Source organism: Elephas maximus, chromosome 25 (assembly GCF_024166365.1).
Source record: "Elephas maximus indicus isolate mEleMax1 chromosome 25, mEleMax1 primary haplotype, whole genome shotgun sequence".
Classification (NCBI taxonomy): domain Eukaryota; kingdom Metazoa; phylum Chordata; class Mammalia; order Proboscidea; family Elephantidae; genus Elephas; species Elephas maximus.
The window spans coordinates 33,393,435-33,409,538 of NC_064843.1; the positions used below are offsets into that span (position 1 = coordinate 33,393,435).

At 44.1% G+C, this 16,104-nt stretch overlaps 1 protein-coding gene across 8 annotated transcripts in view; it reads right to left on the minus strand.

Annotated features, from left to right (window-relative positions):
* EPB41L1 (erythrocyte membrane protein band 4.1 like 1) overlaps positions 1 to 16,104 on the minus strand; it is a 143,654-nt gene that overhangs the window by 82,105 nt on the left and 45,445 nt on the right. Inside the window, exon 1 of one of the 8 annotated variants that reach the window (XM_049868838.1) lies at positions 13,238 to 15,706. The exons of the other annotated variants lie outside the window; for them this stretch is intronic. The gene's annotated coding sequence lies outside the window, so the exon portion shown is untranslated. Of the gene's footprint in view, positions 1 to 13,237; positions 15,707 to 16,104 lie in introns of those variants that run through there. 8 annotated transcript variants of the gene reach the window in all.

Consider the following 16,104-nt stretch of genomic DNA (forward strand, 5'->3'; position numbering starts at 1 on the left):
TATGTCCCAGCCCCCAGTGCACAAAGGCTATGACCCTGCATCTCTGCTTTTGCCCATGTTCTTTCCTCTGCCTGGGAGCCCCTCTTTCCCTTTCCCATGGTCATTCTTCCAGGCACTCTCTAGGAATGATTTCCTCCTCATTGCCTCAATCCTTCTCGGCTAGAAATAACCTTTCTGCTTTCCCTCTCCCTCCAGCACTCCACCTTTCAGCCCTGGGTTATGTGAACTGCCAAAGGGTTTTAAATTCTCATTCGACTATGAGCTTCGGGCAGGGCCACTTTTCATCCTTCCCCCAACAAAGGCCCAGCTCAGCGCCTGGCTCATATATGTGCACAGTGGATGTGCCTTGGGCCATCTTCACGCTCAGAGCCAGAGGCCTGGGAGCAAGTGGAAGGCAGGCATTTACCCAGGATGTCAGGACACTCCTGAGGCTGAATTCTGCTGGCCAAACCCCTCCACCTCAGCTACATTTCTTAATGGGTCCCTAGGCCTGCTCCCTGGGAAATCCACCCTCCCCCAGGAGGCCTGAGAGTCACTCCTGGGGCCTGAATCCGAAAGATTCAGACTTGGTCCCACTGGATACAGATCTTCACCCAGCCTCCAATCAGGCACCTGAAGTGTCAGCTGAGGTTTGCACTATCACAGCATCACGGATTCCTTGCAGTGGGAAGAGGCCTTGGAGGGTATCACACAGGGGCAAGGTGCAGTGAGAGGCAATGTGTCTGTGGTCCTGTGTGCCAGACGACGCTGCAGCCTCACCATCAATAAACATTTTTACAAAGAGAGTTTGAACCCGCGCTGCCTGCTGGCCCTGTGTCTAGCAATTTGCCTACATTTTCAGTTTTAAAACTCTTACTACCCTGTTGGAAACTCTGGTAGCATAGTGGTTAAGTGCTACAGCTGCTAACCAAAGGGTCAGCAGTTCGAATCTGCCAGGCGCTCCTTGGAAAATCTATGGGGCAGTTCTACTTTGTCCTGTAGGGTCACTATGAGTCGGAATTGACTCAACAGCACTGGGTTTGGTTTTTGGTTTATATATTATATATTCACCTTGATTTTACAGGGGAGGAAACTGAAGCTCAGAGAGGTTAAGCCACCAGTCCAAGGTCACACAGCAAATGGGTAATATAGCAGGATTCAACCCCAGGCGTACCTGACTCCAAAGCCCGTATTTTTCCCACCATTAATCCTGCAAAGATGTCACTTTGAAGACTAAGGTACGCCTGACCCAAGCCATGGTATTTTCAATCACCTCATATGCACGTGAAAGTTGGACAATGAATAAGGAAGACCGAAGAATTGATGCCTTTGAATTATGGTGTTGGTGGACAATATCGAATATACCATAGACTGCCAGAAGAACAAACAAATCTGTCTTGGAAGAAGTACAGACAGAATGCTCCTTAGAAGCGAGGATGGCGAGACTTTGTCTCCCATACTTTGGACATGTTAGGAGGGACCAGCCCTAGAGAAGGATGTCATGCTTGGTAAAGTAGAGGGTCAGCGAAAAAGAGGAAGACCCACAGTGAGATGGACTGACACACTGTCTGCAACAATGGGCTCAAACAGCAATGATTGTGAGGATGGCACCGTACCAGACAGTGTTTCTTTCTGTTGTACACAGGGTCACTGTAAGTTGGAACTGCCTCAAAACACCTGTAACAACCACAACAATCCTGCACACATTTGGTTCAACACAAATTTCCCTAGAGATGCTGGCCATGTTCTCTTTCTTGCCTGGGTGGTAGTTACACAAGTATGTGTAAACTTACAATCTGTGTACTTTTCTGTATTTATAAATTCAATAAAGAAATTCATTTAAAAAAGTTTTTGTCCTAGAAATGCATATATACTAGAGATTTTCAGAGTGTGAAATACTCTTTAGTATTAGAGTCTGAAGTTAGGAAGCCATTCTTTCTTTCATTTCTTTTCAAACCTCTTTCCATTTCACACAGGGACTGGTCTGAATCGTCTGAATACCTCACAAACCCCTAAGCCAGGCCCAGCAGAATTTCACCTGCAATCCATTGCTCAGAGCACAAACATTTTCCTGTATTCACATTCCTAGCCCAGGTACCACCCAGCTAACACTATGCTTTCAGAAGCTGGCGCTGCTTTGCAGTCTTTGCAGCCAGCACTCTCCTCATCCACCCATCTGCAGGGACCAGACGGCTCAACCAGCCGCTGCATCACTGGTTAATCCCAAACTTCATGAGGCAGCCAGGAATGTTCCCATCTCCTCGCACCAGGCCAGGCTGGGCAGAGAACCATCTGTGTGTGTAAATGCTGCCTTTCTGCTTACGTAGCTCCTCCTGGACTCCCCTCGCCAACTGGACCCTCTGTGGCTTTTATCCTTCTGCCCAAAATAACCATCAGCTTCAATGGTTCTCTGAGTATAAGTCAGACTTCCATGGAAGCCTGTGCACATCTTGAGGACAGGGAACCTATATTATACATCTCTGTATTGCCAACACAACAGTGCAAAAGTTTGTGGGATTTATTGAGCTCCCCTGTGTGGCTGGAGGAGTACTCTCCAATAGTTTGCAGTTTAGTGAAAGAACAACCAGCTGCAATGTAAGGCAGAAAGTACTTATGCTGGTAAAAAACAGATGAAGTGTTTTGGGAGTTCAGAGGAGAAAGAGATTAGAGGAGAGCAGGTGTCAAAGACAGTTTCAAGGAAGAGGTGCCATTTGATTGTAGTAAAAAGACCAGACTTAATGGTCTGAGACTGGAGGGACCCCAGCAGTCATGGCCCCCAGACTCTCTGTTAGCCCCAAACTAAAACCATCCCCGAAGCCAAATCTTCACACAAAAATTAGACTGGACTATAAGACATAAAATGATACTGGTGAGGAGTGTGCTTCTTAGCTCAAGTAGATAAAAACAGGAGACTAAATGGGCAGCTCCTATCCCAAGGTGAGATGAGAAGGCAGAGGGGGACAGAAGCTGGCTGAATGGACACGGGAAATACAGGGTAGAGAGGAGGAATGTGCTGTCACATTAGGGTGAGAGCAACTAGGGTCACATAACCATGTGTATAAGTTTTCTTATGAGAAACTGATGTGAACTGTAAATGTTCACTTAAAGCACAATTGAAAAAAAAAAGAGGTGCCACTTGAGTTCAGCATTAAAGGACAGGGAAGAAGGACAATCTAGACTGAGGAGATAGTATAAATCAAGGCACAATGGTTAGAAAGTACAGGGCAGAATCAGGAAACTGGACTCAAATGGCCTGGATCTTGGCGTGCTAAAGGGTTGAGGCTGGGCCTGGAAAGGTATATGGTGCCAAAGGGAGCATTGAATGACATACCAAGTGGTTTCTTGCACTAATGTGGTAGTAAGTAGCCACAATGTGACTATTTAACATTTAAATTAATTAAAAATGAATAAAGTATAAGATTAAGTTCCTTAGTCACACTAGCCATATTTCAAGTACTCAATGGCCACATGTGGATAGTGATTACCAAATTGGACAGTGCAGATACAGAACATTTCCATTACTGCAGAGAGTGCTACTGGACTGGGCTGGTAGACAATGGCAAAGAAGGCAGGATTTTGAGCAGAGGCATGACATGATTGGAGCTGGGCCCTAGAAAGATCTAATTTGTTCCTAGTAAAGAGGGGGTGACTAGAGGGTGGGCATGGCCTAGAACCAGAGAGAACAAAGCAATACTCCAGGTGAAGTCAACAACCATTTCTCTCCCATCTAGTCATCTCTTCCTATCAGTAGGCAGGATAACAGGGGGCAATGGTTCTCAAGGTGTGACCCCTGCACCAGTATCACCTGGGAACTTCTTAGTATGCAGTTCCTCAGGATTTGGGACCAGCAACCTGTGCTTTCATAAACCCTCAACCTGGATTCATTACCTGGCCCAGCCATCGATTGTTGTTGTTGTTAGGTACCGTTGAGTCGATCCCGACTCATAGCGACCCTATGTACTACAGAACAAAACACTGCCCAGTCCTGTACCATCCTTACAATCGTTGTTATGCTTGAGCTCATTGTTGCAGCCACTGTGTCAATCCACCTCACTGAGGGTCTTCCACTTTTCTGCTGATCCTGTACTCTGCCAAGCATGATGTCCTTCTCCAGGGACTGATCCCTCCTGACAACATGTCCCAAGTATGTAAGATGCAGTCTCGCCATCCTTGCCTCTAAGCAGCATTCTGGCTGCACTTCTTCCAAGACACATTTGTTCTTTCTTTTGGCAGTTCATGGTACATTCAATATTCTTCGCCAACACCACAACTGAAAGGCGTCAATTCTTCTTCGGTCTTCCTTATTCATTGTCCAGCTTTCACATGCATATGATGCAATTGAAAATACCATGGCTTGGGTCAGGCACACCTTAGTCTTCAGGGTGACATCTTTGCTCTTCAACACTTTGAAGAGGTCCTTTGCAGCAGATTTACCCAATGCAATGCGTCTTTTGATTTCTTGACTCCTGCTTCCATGGCTGTTGATTGTGGATCCAAGAAAAATAAAATCCTTAACAACTTCAATCTTTTCTCCGTTTATCATGATGTTGCTCACTGGTCCAGTTGTGAGGATTTTTGTTTTCTTTATGTTGAGGTGTAATCCATACTGAAGGCCGTGGTCTTTGATCTTCATTAGTAAGTGCTTCAAGTCCTCTTCACTTTCAGCAAGCAAGGTTGTGTCATCTGCATAATACAGGTTGTTAATGAGTCTTCCTCTGATCCTGATGCCCCGTTCTTCTTCATATAGTCCAGCTTCTCAGATTATTTGCTCAGCATACAGATTAAATAGGTATGGTGAAAGAATACAACCCTGACGTACACCTTTCCTGACTTTAAACCAATCAGTATCCCCTTGTTCTACCCAAACAACTGCCTCCTGATCTATGTAAAGGTTCCTCATGAGCACAATTAAGTGTTCTGGAATTCCCATTCTTCGCAGTGTTATCCATAGTTTGTTATGATCCACACAGTCGAATGCCTTTACATAGTCAATAAAACACAGGTAAACATCCTTCTGGTATTCTCTGCTTTCAGCCAGGATCCATCTGACATCAGCAATGATATCCCTGGTTCCACGCCCTCTTCTGAAACCAGCCTGAATTTCTGGCAGTTCTCTGTCAATATACTGCTGCAGCCCTTTTTGAATGATCTTCAGCAAAATTTTGCTTCCATGTGATATTAATGATATTGTCCTATAATTTCCACATTCGGTTGGATCACTTTTCTTGGGAATAGGCATAAATGTGGATCTTTTCCAGTCAGTTGGCCAGGAAGCTGTCTTCCATATTTCTTGGCATAGACGAGTGAGCACCTCCAGCGTTGCATCTGTTTGTTGAAACATCTCAGTTGGTATTCCATCAATTCCTGGAGCCTTTTTTTCGCCAATGCCTTCAGAGGAGCTTGGACTTCTTCCTTCAGTACCATTGGTTCCTGATCATATGCCACCTCTTGAAATGGTTGAACATCAACTAATTCTTTTTGGTATAATGACTCTGTGTATTCCTTCCATCTTCTTTTGATGCTTCCTGCATCATTTAATATTTTCCCCATGGAATCCTTCACTATTGCAACTCGAGGCTTGAATTTTTTCTTCAGTTCTTTCAGCTTGAGAAATGCCGAGCGTGTTTTTCCCTTTTGGTTTTCCATCTCCAGCTCTTCCCACACGTCATTATAATACCTTACTTTGTCTTCTCGAGATGCCCTTTGAAATCTTCCGTTCGGTTCTTTTACTTCATCAATTCTTCCTTTTGCTTTAGCTGCCTAATGCTCAAGAGCAAGTTTTAGAGTCTCCTCTGACATCCATCTTGGTCTTTTCTTTCTTTCCTGTCTTTTCAGTGACCTCTTGCTTTCTTCATGTATGGTGTCCTTGATGTCATTCCACAACTCGTGTCTGTCAGTTTGTTGTACTGTGGGGGCTTACGTGTTGCTGTGATGCTGGAAGCTATGCCACAAGTATTCAGATACCAGCAGGGTCAACCATGGAGGACAGGTTTCAGCTGAGCTTCCAGACTAAGACAGACTAGGGAGAAGGACCCAGTAGTCTACCTCTGAAAAGCATTAGCCAGTGAAAACCTTATAAATAGCAGCGGAACATTGTCTGATAGAGTTCTGGAAGATGAGCCCCCCCGTGGTGGAAGGCACTCAAAAGATGCCTGGGAAAGAGCTGCCTCCTCAAAGTAGAGTTGACCTTAATGATGTGGATGGAGTAAAGCTTTCGGAACCTTCATTTGCTGACGTGGCACAACTCAAAATGAGAAGAAACAGCTGCAAACATCCATTAATAATCGGAACCTGGAATGTACAAAGTATGAATCTAAGAAAATTGGAAATCGTCAAAAATGAAATGGAAAGCATAAACATAGATATCCAAGGCATTAGTGAGCTGAAATGGACTGGTATTGGCCATTTTGAATTGGACAATCATATAGTCTACTACTATGCTGGGAATGACAACTCGAAGAGGAATGGTGTTACATTCATTGTCAAAAAGAATGTTTCAAGATCTATCCTGATGTACACCGCTGTCAGTGATAGGATAATACCCATACGCCTACAAGGAAGACCAGTTAATAGGACTATTATTCAAATTTACGCACCAACCACCAGGGCCAAAGATGAAGAAATAGAAGATTTTTATCAGCTGCTGCAGTCTGAAATTGATCGAACATGCAATCAAGATGCATTGATAATTACTGGCGATTGGAACGCGAAAGTTGAAAACAAAGAAGAAGGATCAGTAGTTGGAAAATATGGCCTTGGTGACAGAAACAATGCCGGAGATCAAATGATAGAATTTTGCAAGACCAACAACTTCTTCATTGCAAATACCTTTCACCAACATAAACAGCAACTATACACATGGACCTCGCCAGAGGGAACACAAAGAAATCAAACTGACTACATCTGTGGAAAGAGACGATGGAAACGCTCAATATCGTCAGTCAGAACAAGGCCAGGGGCCGACTGTGGAACAGACCGTCAATTGCTCATATGCAAGCTCAGGCTAAAACTGAAGAAAGTCAGAGCAAGTCCACGAGCGCCAAAATATGACCTTGAGTATATCCCACCTGAATTCAGAGACCATCTAAGGAATAGATTTGACGCATTGAACACTAGTGACCAAAGACCAGACGAGTTGTGGAGTGAGCCATTGATTAGCTGCGCTTACTCTTCTGGTACTTTGGTTTCTTATAATAACCTTATATGGTTATTATAAGGATTAAAGGAGTTAATACATGTACATTCTTAAAAGAGTATCTGGCATGTAGGAAGTGCTCAATGAATATTAATTATCATTTTCAATCCTCAATGTGCCACTCATCTAAACTCCTTTGGTACAAAGTTTAATTCCTCCTACATGCAAAAGACTAGCACCTGTCTCTTCCCATTAGCTATGACCTTCTGCCTGACCATCAGATCAGGGTCCTAGGCCCACTCCCCCATAGCATTCATCCCATTTTTTGTTTCTGAAGGCCCGGAGTGTCACTTCCTCTCCCATAAGGTAGGGATACTTCCTGTGTCAAGGGGCATTCCCACCAGGGGGACAATGTCAAGGCACAAAAGGTGGGTTTAATCGTCTTGAGTTAAGACACCCTCCAAGGAAGGAGGTCAGAATGTTCCATGATTCCTCCTCTACAAGACCACCTGGGACAAGAAGGTCTGGAGGTGAGATATCAGCTGCTCCTTGCCATTGAAAACCTCAAGCCTGTTCAAATCAGATTCATACCAGCCAAGAAGGCATAGAAAACAATCCCTGGGGTCCTGCCTGCTGCAGATCCAGGTGGCTGGAGTCGGATCAGGGAACCAGCCAGGGAGAATGGTGTCCTATATGGCAGAAGGCACTGGGCTGGGCATCAAGAAAAGTGGATTCTAATCTTGGCTGTGAGATCTTGGGCAGTCATTTTCCTGTCTGAACTTCTATTTCTTCACCTATAACATGAGGGGGTTGGCTTCCTTTGAAAATACAATGAAAACTACAGAGCTTCTCCCCAGAACAATGCACATGGGCACGTGTGTAGACCCACACACACACGTGCACACAACCTTACTATAATTTCAGGCATTGAGAGACCTTGTGAAGCCCATATATAGATCATTCCAAGGGTCCTTGGATACCTGGTTAAGAAACCTTGAGCTAGATGCCCTGTAAGCATTCATAATAAAAAATCAGCTGTATTTGTATTTTGTATCTAACTTAACCTGTTGCTGTTAGAGTTGATTCTGACACATGGTGACCCCATGATTCTGACTCATAGACCACATGTTCTACCATGTATTATAGAGCAGAACTGCTCCATAGGTTTTCTTGGCTGTAATTTTTATGAAAGCATATTGTCAGTCCTTTCTTCTGTGGCCTCGCTGGTGGGTTCAAACCACCAAAGGGACCCTAAATTAACTACTTTACCAAAAAGATGAAATTTGAAATGGGCCTTTGTAGGATACAGTTGTTGACTTGCTAAATACTAAGCTTCCCTTCCAGAGCCTGCCCCACACCCTTGTCATAGCCTCCGAAGTCTCTCTCCCTTTCTACTGTCTGTCCCCTTGTTCAGCAGGGAATGAGCATATTGTCCTGAAAGACATCTCTGCCCCACCAGCTGTCTCTGCCACTTCCCAAAGAGTAGACAGATTGTCCCAAGTCATGAGAAGGGAGAAGAGGAGGACCCTGGTCTGCTGCTTGTTCTCCTGCCCCAAATCCTTGGCTCAGAGACCAACCAATAAAGAGGCTCCCAGACGCCAACCTGAGCACATACACACGCACGCAAGAACACGCACACCGAACCCACACAAAAACCCACTCATGTGCCCTCCCTTGCATAGCCACAGCCAAAGAGGCTGTACCTGCAGACACCTGACAGTGTGGTCACTTAGAACAGGCAAGGATTATTTTTAGAGGCAGAGTGACAGGGCAGGTGAGCAATTCCACTCTGTCAGAGCTATCGTTGCCACCACCAGCTCTGATGAATCACTACCTACTACGTCCAGGTACAATTCTGTCAGCATGGCCAGAGAGGCTGCGCGGGTGTCCAGAATGAACGTCTTGGATTTGTGACCACATTGATCACACCAGGCTAAGTCCAAAATCACACCAGAGACAAGACCATCTGGCCTGGCTAGGGCAGCCAACCCAAACCAATAGCCCTGTCCAAACCAGTACAGCCTCTCCAGACGAAGATGGCCCAGGCGAGGCCAGCTCAGCATAGCCCACAACAGATTAGCTCATCTGACACAACACAACCCTGCCCCACTAGGTGACCCAGGAGCCTTTCTCTGCTGAATTCCCCTCAGTATGGCTATTGATGCTCTTCCTATCCCCAGTCCATCCAAGTGAGCCTCCTACCTCCCAGACCATGTCAGTCAAAGGCACTAAGTACCCGGTAACATTGACAGACTCAGCCACTGTCAGTGTAGCTATCAACTGGCTTTGTCTTTCGAGAGGGCACTTTGGAAAAAGGCATCTTAAGCTTTAAAAGTGTGTATACCTTTTTAACCTACAATTCCTCTTCTAGGAACTTATTCTGAGGAAACAGTGGGTATGCACAAAGATGTAGCTGTAAGTACCCAGCTACCACTACCAACCATTCTGACCAGGGACACAATAGAAAGTCCCAGATAGAACGGAAGAAAAATGTAGAGCGAAACTCAAACTCCTAAAAAAGGCCAGACCTACTGGATCCATACCCCTGTGTCTTAGTCATCTAATGCTGCTATAACAGAAATACCACAAGTAGATGGCTTGAACAAAAGAGAAGTTTATTCTTTCACTGTCCAGTAGGCTAGAAGTCTGAACTCAAGGTGCCAGCTCCACGGGAAGGCTTTCTCTCTTTGTCGGCTCTGGAGGAAGGTCCTCATCATCAGTCTTCCCTTGGTCTGGGAGCATCTCAGTGCAGGAACCTCAGGTCCAAAGGACCTGCTCTGCTCCCAGAGCTGATTTATAAGGTTCCCAACTCTCTGCTAGCTTCCCTTTCCTTTTATCTCTTGAGAGATAAAAGGTGGTGCAGGCCATACCCCATGGAAACTCCCTTTACTTTGGATCAGGGATGTGACCTGGTAAAGGATGTTACAATCCCACCCTAACCCTCTTTACCGTAAAATTACAATCACAAAATGGAGGACAACCACAGACTACTGGGAATCATGGCCTAACCAAGTTAATATACACATTTTCGGGGGGACATAATTCAATCCCTGATACCCTGAGACTATCGCCCTAAGAAAACCTACGAACTTGGGTTTGAAGCTATCTGTGCACATCCAAATAATAGATTGGCTTAAAAAATAAACAATATCACCTGTGAGTAATGTGCTCCTTTAAACAATTAACTATTTGAGGCCAAAGGTCAACATTTACCTGCAAGCAAAGATGAGAAAGCAAGGAGGGGAAGGGAAGCTAGATCAATGGAAACAGAACAAACAGAATGGAAATAATGAGGATGCTAACACACTGTGAAAATTGTAACCAATGTCGTAGAATTATTTGTATAAAAATTGTTAAATGGGAATCTAATTTGCTATGTAAACTTTTACCTAAAACACAATAAAATATTTTTTAAAAGATGTAGCTGTAAGAACACTTGTCTGAGCTTTGTATACAACAGTCATCACTGGAATTCAAATATATGTCTAACAATAATGGCTACATTATATAAACAGTGACACACACATACATACATATGTTGAACTCCTACGTAGCTGCTAAAAATAATGTTGTAGATCTATATGTTGCTGTGTAATGATGTTCACAACATAATACAAAGGAAAAAAAGGTACAAAAGTATATAACATATGATCCAATATTTTATAAAATGTACTTGTATATTTACATAGAAAAAAGTAAACTGGAGGAAATATAGCAAAAACATTATCAGAAGTTGTTTAATGATAATGGAATTACTTTTTTTGCTTGTTTGGGTTTTGTTTTGTTGCTTATTTTCTGGTGTGTGTGTGTGCATGTGTGTGTGTAGATATATTATTTATATAAGTAAAACAACAAGACCCATTACCCTCACTTCACTCACAGCTTCTGGCCTGAACCATTCAAAGCCCTTCCTGGAATCCCACTAGAGCCTCCCACTCCTTCAACCACACTCTCCCATCAACTCTCTCTGCCTCTCTGGCTTTGAACTTTGCTGCTCTCCTCAGTTGTCCCCTGGAGTTTCACTAATTGGGGGCCCATTAGCCAATTCCCATAGTCCCCTGACAAAGGCTTCCACAGCGTAAGTCCCCTACAGGGCCCCCTCCCCATCCGTGAATCTAACCTAGATGGAGAGTCCAATATCCTTGTTTTACAGTAAGGAAAATAACCGTTATTATCATAAAGACAAAAGTGATTGTGAATCCCAACATTTATACTCTGCCTTCCTTTTTACAGAGCACTTTATACACCTCACTTACCCTTCACAATTGCTTGTGAAGCTGGTGTTATTGTATCCATTGTACAGATGAGGAAACTGAGCAAGTGTAGCAGCATAGCACCTGCTAACAGTCACACAGGGAGTCAGGACTCAAACTCAAGTCTGACTTCCATGTAGAAGGACTAAACAGGTTATTCTGAGCGCATGTTCTAAAGAGCCATGTTCCATGTAGCCTCCGCCTCCCAGGCTCCTTCTCCCAGCTGAGCTCACAGTTGCTGTACCATCCCCCGCCAGAATCCCACAAAGGCCCATCTGGGGCCACGTGCCCTGCTTCTCCACACCAGTCCCATCACTCCCGCCTAGCTCTGGCAACTGCTCCTTGCTGCCTCCTCAGGTCTCCTAGCAACAAGGCATCCTGCAGCGCCACTCTCTCCACCTCTGGGCTCTTCCACTGAGAAGGGGTTAGCTGGACAGCTCCTCTAACCCAGGTTAGGGCACCCACTCACCGTGGGGGACGGGGGAGGGAAGAAGGGATCTGTCTGCATGGACCCCACTCTGGGCCTACTCCCAGCTCCAAATTTGGGACACTGGCTTTGGCTGCACTGTCCTTTTCTTGAGCTTCTATCTGCTGACTAGGACAAAAAAAAAAGAAGCTGAATCCTGCGGTTTGAATTCTAGTCCATTTCAATTTATTTTTGCCTTTTTGAAATACATGGATTCTTCCCACCAGAAAATTAATATTAAAAATAGAAATAATAAGAGCACTAGAAACGAAACAGCTAATTTATCTTTATTCAATACTTACAACTACTTCTGAGAAGTAGGCACTAGAATCCCCATTTTACAGACGAGAAAACTGAGACGTAATCTGCCTAAAGACACCTAGCTAATAAACAGCAGCACGAAGATTTGAACAAGTGTGTCTGACACCGAAGCATACACTCTGTGCACTCACCATACTGCCTCTCATAGAAATTATCTGGATCAACTCGATGGCGACGTGGTTTTGTTTTGTTTTGTTTTTATCCCCTTATTGGAGCCCTGGTGGCACAGTGCTTGAGTGTTCAGCTGCTAACCAAAAGGTCAGCAGTTCAAATCCACCAGCTGCTCCCTTATTACACAGATGGGGAAACAGACTAAGAGAGGTAAAGTGCTTTGTAACCAGCCAATATCTGCTTATTTACTGAGCAACTACTATGTGTAGCACACTCAGCTGGGGCTGTGACTGATGAAAAGTTTAAACTTCCACAATGTTAGATAGATCAGCTATGACTATATGTTGATAATTGTTGAAACTAAGCAATGGGTTCATGGAAGTTCATTATATTATTCTCTCTACTTTTCTGCATGTTTGAAATTTTCAATAATAAAGTTAAAATAAAAGAAAAAGAAAGATAGATGATGAGTATGCACATTTCAAGTCTGACTTAAACTCAGAAAACCAGTCAAATCAGACTTAGGGATATTTAGCTCTGACAATTTCAAAGGTCAGGAAATGACATGTCCACTGGAATTCACTTAGTAGCTTCCTTTTCTCCCACTTTCTGTAAAAATTTCTGCCTCTATAGGGTCACTATGAGTCAGAATTGATTCAATGGCAAAGAGTTTGGTTTTTTGATTTTATGTTGTTGCTAGAGCCCTGGTGGCGCAGTGGTTAAGAGCTCAGCTGCTAACCTAAAGGTCAGCAATTTGAATCTACCAGCTGCTTCCTGGAAACCATATGGGGCAGTTCTACTCTGTCCTATAGGGTCATTATGAGTCCAAATCAACTTGATGCCAATAGTTTGGTTATACTGTCACTAGGAAATCGGCAAGCCAGGAAAAATCCAGTGTGGCCAGCCAGGCTCTCTCCTCTCCCACACTGGCCCTTCTGGGGGCTACAGTGTCCTTGCTGTTGGGGAGCTGACCTTCTTAGGCTGGCTCGATGTGGATCCACAGGATAGTCACCACATGAAGCAGAATGAGATCCTGTCAGCCGCTGGGAGAAAGGCAGCTGTAAATCCAGAGAACTATAATTAGAAAGCAAATTACAGCTCTTGCGCTGTAGGTTTCCAACTCACAAAACTTCCTAGCAGTCAGAGGGCCTTTACTCAAGTTACTCAAAGCTTCCAGAGACAGCAAACACACACACACACAAGGCAGGAGAGAGAATGAGAATGTGGGCATGGTGAGAAAGAAGCAAGGTAACAGGGGCAGAAAATTCGATTGATGGATGGAGAGAGAGAGGCCACTAGGAGGCAGTACAACATAATGGTTAAAAGCCAGCCTTTGGTGGCCATCAGAGCTCCAGTCTCAGCACCACTTCCTTGCGTAAGACCTTGAGCAAGTAACTTAACCTCTCTGAGTCTTTGTTTTCTCAGCTGCAAATTGGGGATAATTCTACCTACCATCCAGAATGAATGTAAGGACTGAATCAGGCAAGATATGTCAAATGCCGAACCCATTCTTGGCACGTGGTAAGCCCACAAAAAATACAAAAAATAATAGCTTTTAAAAAAAATGCTAGATAGAAAACCAAAAAAGAGTAAAAGACTAAGAGGCAGAGTCACAGAAATAGGGAGAACTGAAAAAGTGAGACCCACAGTGATACAGTGATCTAAAGAGAAGACACACGCACTTCACATACGCCACCAAATCTGCCATGCATAAATGGATGAAGTTTTCAGCAGGGGTTTATAGTACTTCCAGGGTGTTCAGGGCCCTGTTCTCTACCCTTGGTCCTGCCCCCACCGAGGGGCTGTTTTAATAATCTTTGAAGAACAGGTTAATGGGAGAACCTCGCCTCACCTCTCTTCTCCTTCCTAGAATCTTCAAGGAAACAAAAAATTATCAAAGCCCAGACATGAAGAGAATCTACCTTTACAATGAAAGGTAAAGATGGCACCTTCCAGGCAGAAGGAGTGGCATGTGCAAAGGCCCTGCGCTATGGGCAGGGAGCACTCCAGTGTGGCAGGAGCCTCGGGTATGTGGAGGGAAGTAGGAAGGGAGGACAAATGGTAAAAAGCCTTTAATGACCACCTACCACATGCTGAACCCACTGTACCCACATCATCTCAGTGATTTTTTTTTTTTTAATATTCTGTGATTTTGGAGAAAATTTACACAGCAGTTTAGGTTCTTGTTTAACAATTTCTATGCATATTCAGTCACATTGGTTACACTTTTTACAATGTGTCAGCATCCTCATTATTTCCATTCGGGTTGTTCTGTTTCTGTTAATCTAGCCTCCTTGTCCCCTTCTCATCTTTGGTCTATGGTAAATGTTGACCATTGGGTCTCATTTAGATGATTGTTTAGGGGAGCACAGCACTCACGGGTGGTATTATTTATTTTATGAGCCACTCTGTATTTTGGTTGATAGGTGACCAAGAGGAGTGGTTTGAGTTCCAAGGTTAAACAGTATCCCATCGTGATAGTCTCGAGGGTTCCTCTAGCCTCTATCAGTTCAGTAGGTCTGGCCTTTTATAGGAAGTTGAGTTTTGTTCTACATTTTTCTCCCATCCTATCCAGAACCATCTATTGTGTCCCTGGTCAGAAAGGTGGTGATAGCCAGACGCCATCTAGTTCTTCTGGTCTCAAGGTAGGTGAAGTCCTGGTTCATGTAGACTCTTAGTCCTGTAGACTATTTTCTTCTTTGAGTCTTTGGTTTCTTTCTTTCTCTTTTGCTCCAGACACATAGAGACCAACAGTTGTATTTTAGATAGCTGCTAGCAAGCTTTTAAGACCCCAGACGCTCTTAAACACTAGCAAGCAGCCATCTAAGGTGCATCAATTGGTCTCAACCCACCTGCAGCAAGTGAGAATAAAGAACACCAAAGACATACGGTAAAGATAAACCCAAGAGACAGAAAGGGCCACATAAACTAGAGCCTACATCTGCCAGAGACTGGAAGAACTAGATGGTACCCGGCTGCCACGGATCACTGCCCTGACAGGGAACACAACAGAGAATCCCTGATGGAGCAGGAGAACAGTGGGATGTAGATCTCAAATTCTAGTAAAAAGACCAGGCTTAATGGCTTGACTGAGACTAGAGGGATCCTGGAGGTCATGGTCCCTGGAACTTTTGTTAGCCCAAGACTGGAACCATTCCCAAAACCAACTCTTCAGATAGGGACTGGACTGTAAGATAGATAATGATACTGGTGAGGAGTGAGCGTCTTGGCTCAAGTAAACACATGAGACTATGTGGGCAACTCCTGTCTGGGGGTGAGATGAGAAGGAAGAGAGGGACAGGAGCTGGTTGAATGGACACAGGGAATACAGGGAGGAGAGGAGGAATGTGGTGTATCATTAGGGGGAAAGAAGCTAGGAGTACATAGCAAGCTTTGTATAACTTTTTGGATGAGAAACTGACTTGATTTGTAAACTTTCACTTAAAGCACAATAAATACATAAAAAAAAAAAAAAAAAAAAAGATCCCAGATGTTACTCACCAAACTAGGACGTAGAACATTATCTTTATGAGCTATGTCATGCCAATTCACTGAGCTGCCCCCTTCGTCTCTTTAAAATAATCCCACCAGGCAGGTATTAATGCACTAGTTTTATGTAGAAAAATTAAAGCTCAGATAGGTAATTTGTCCAAGGAAATACAGATGGTAAGCAGAGAGCAGAGATTCAAAACCAGTTCATTCTTACAGCCCATGCAATATCAGTACATAAGGTCAAGATCGTGGGCTCTGGAGCTAGAACTCCAAATCCTGTTCTACTCCTCACCAGCTGTGTGATCTGGAGAAAATTACTTAATCTCCTGGGCCTCAGTTTCCTCAGC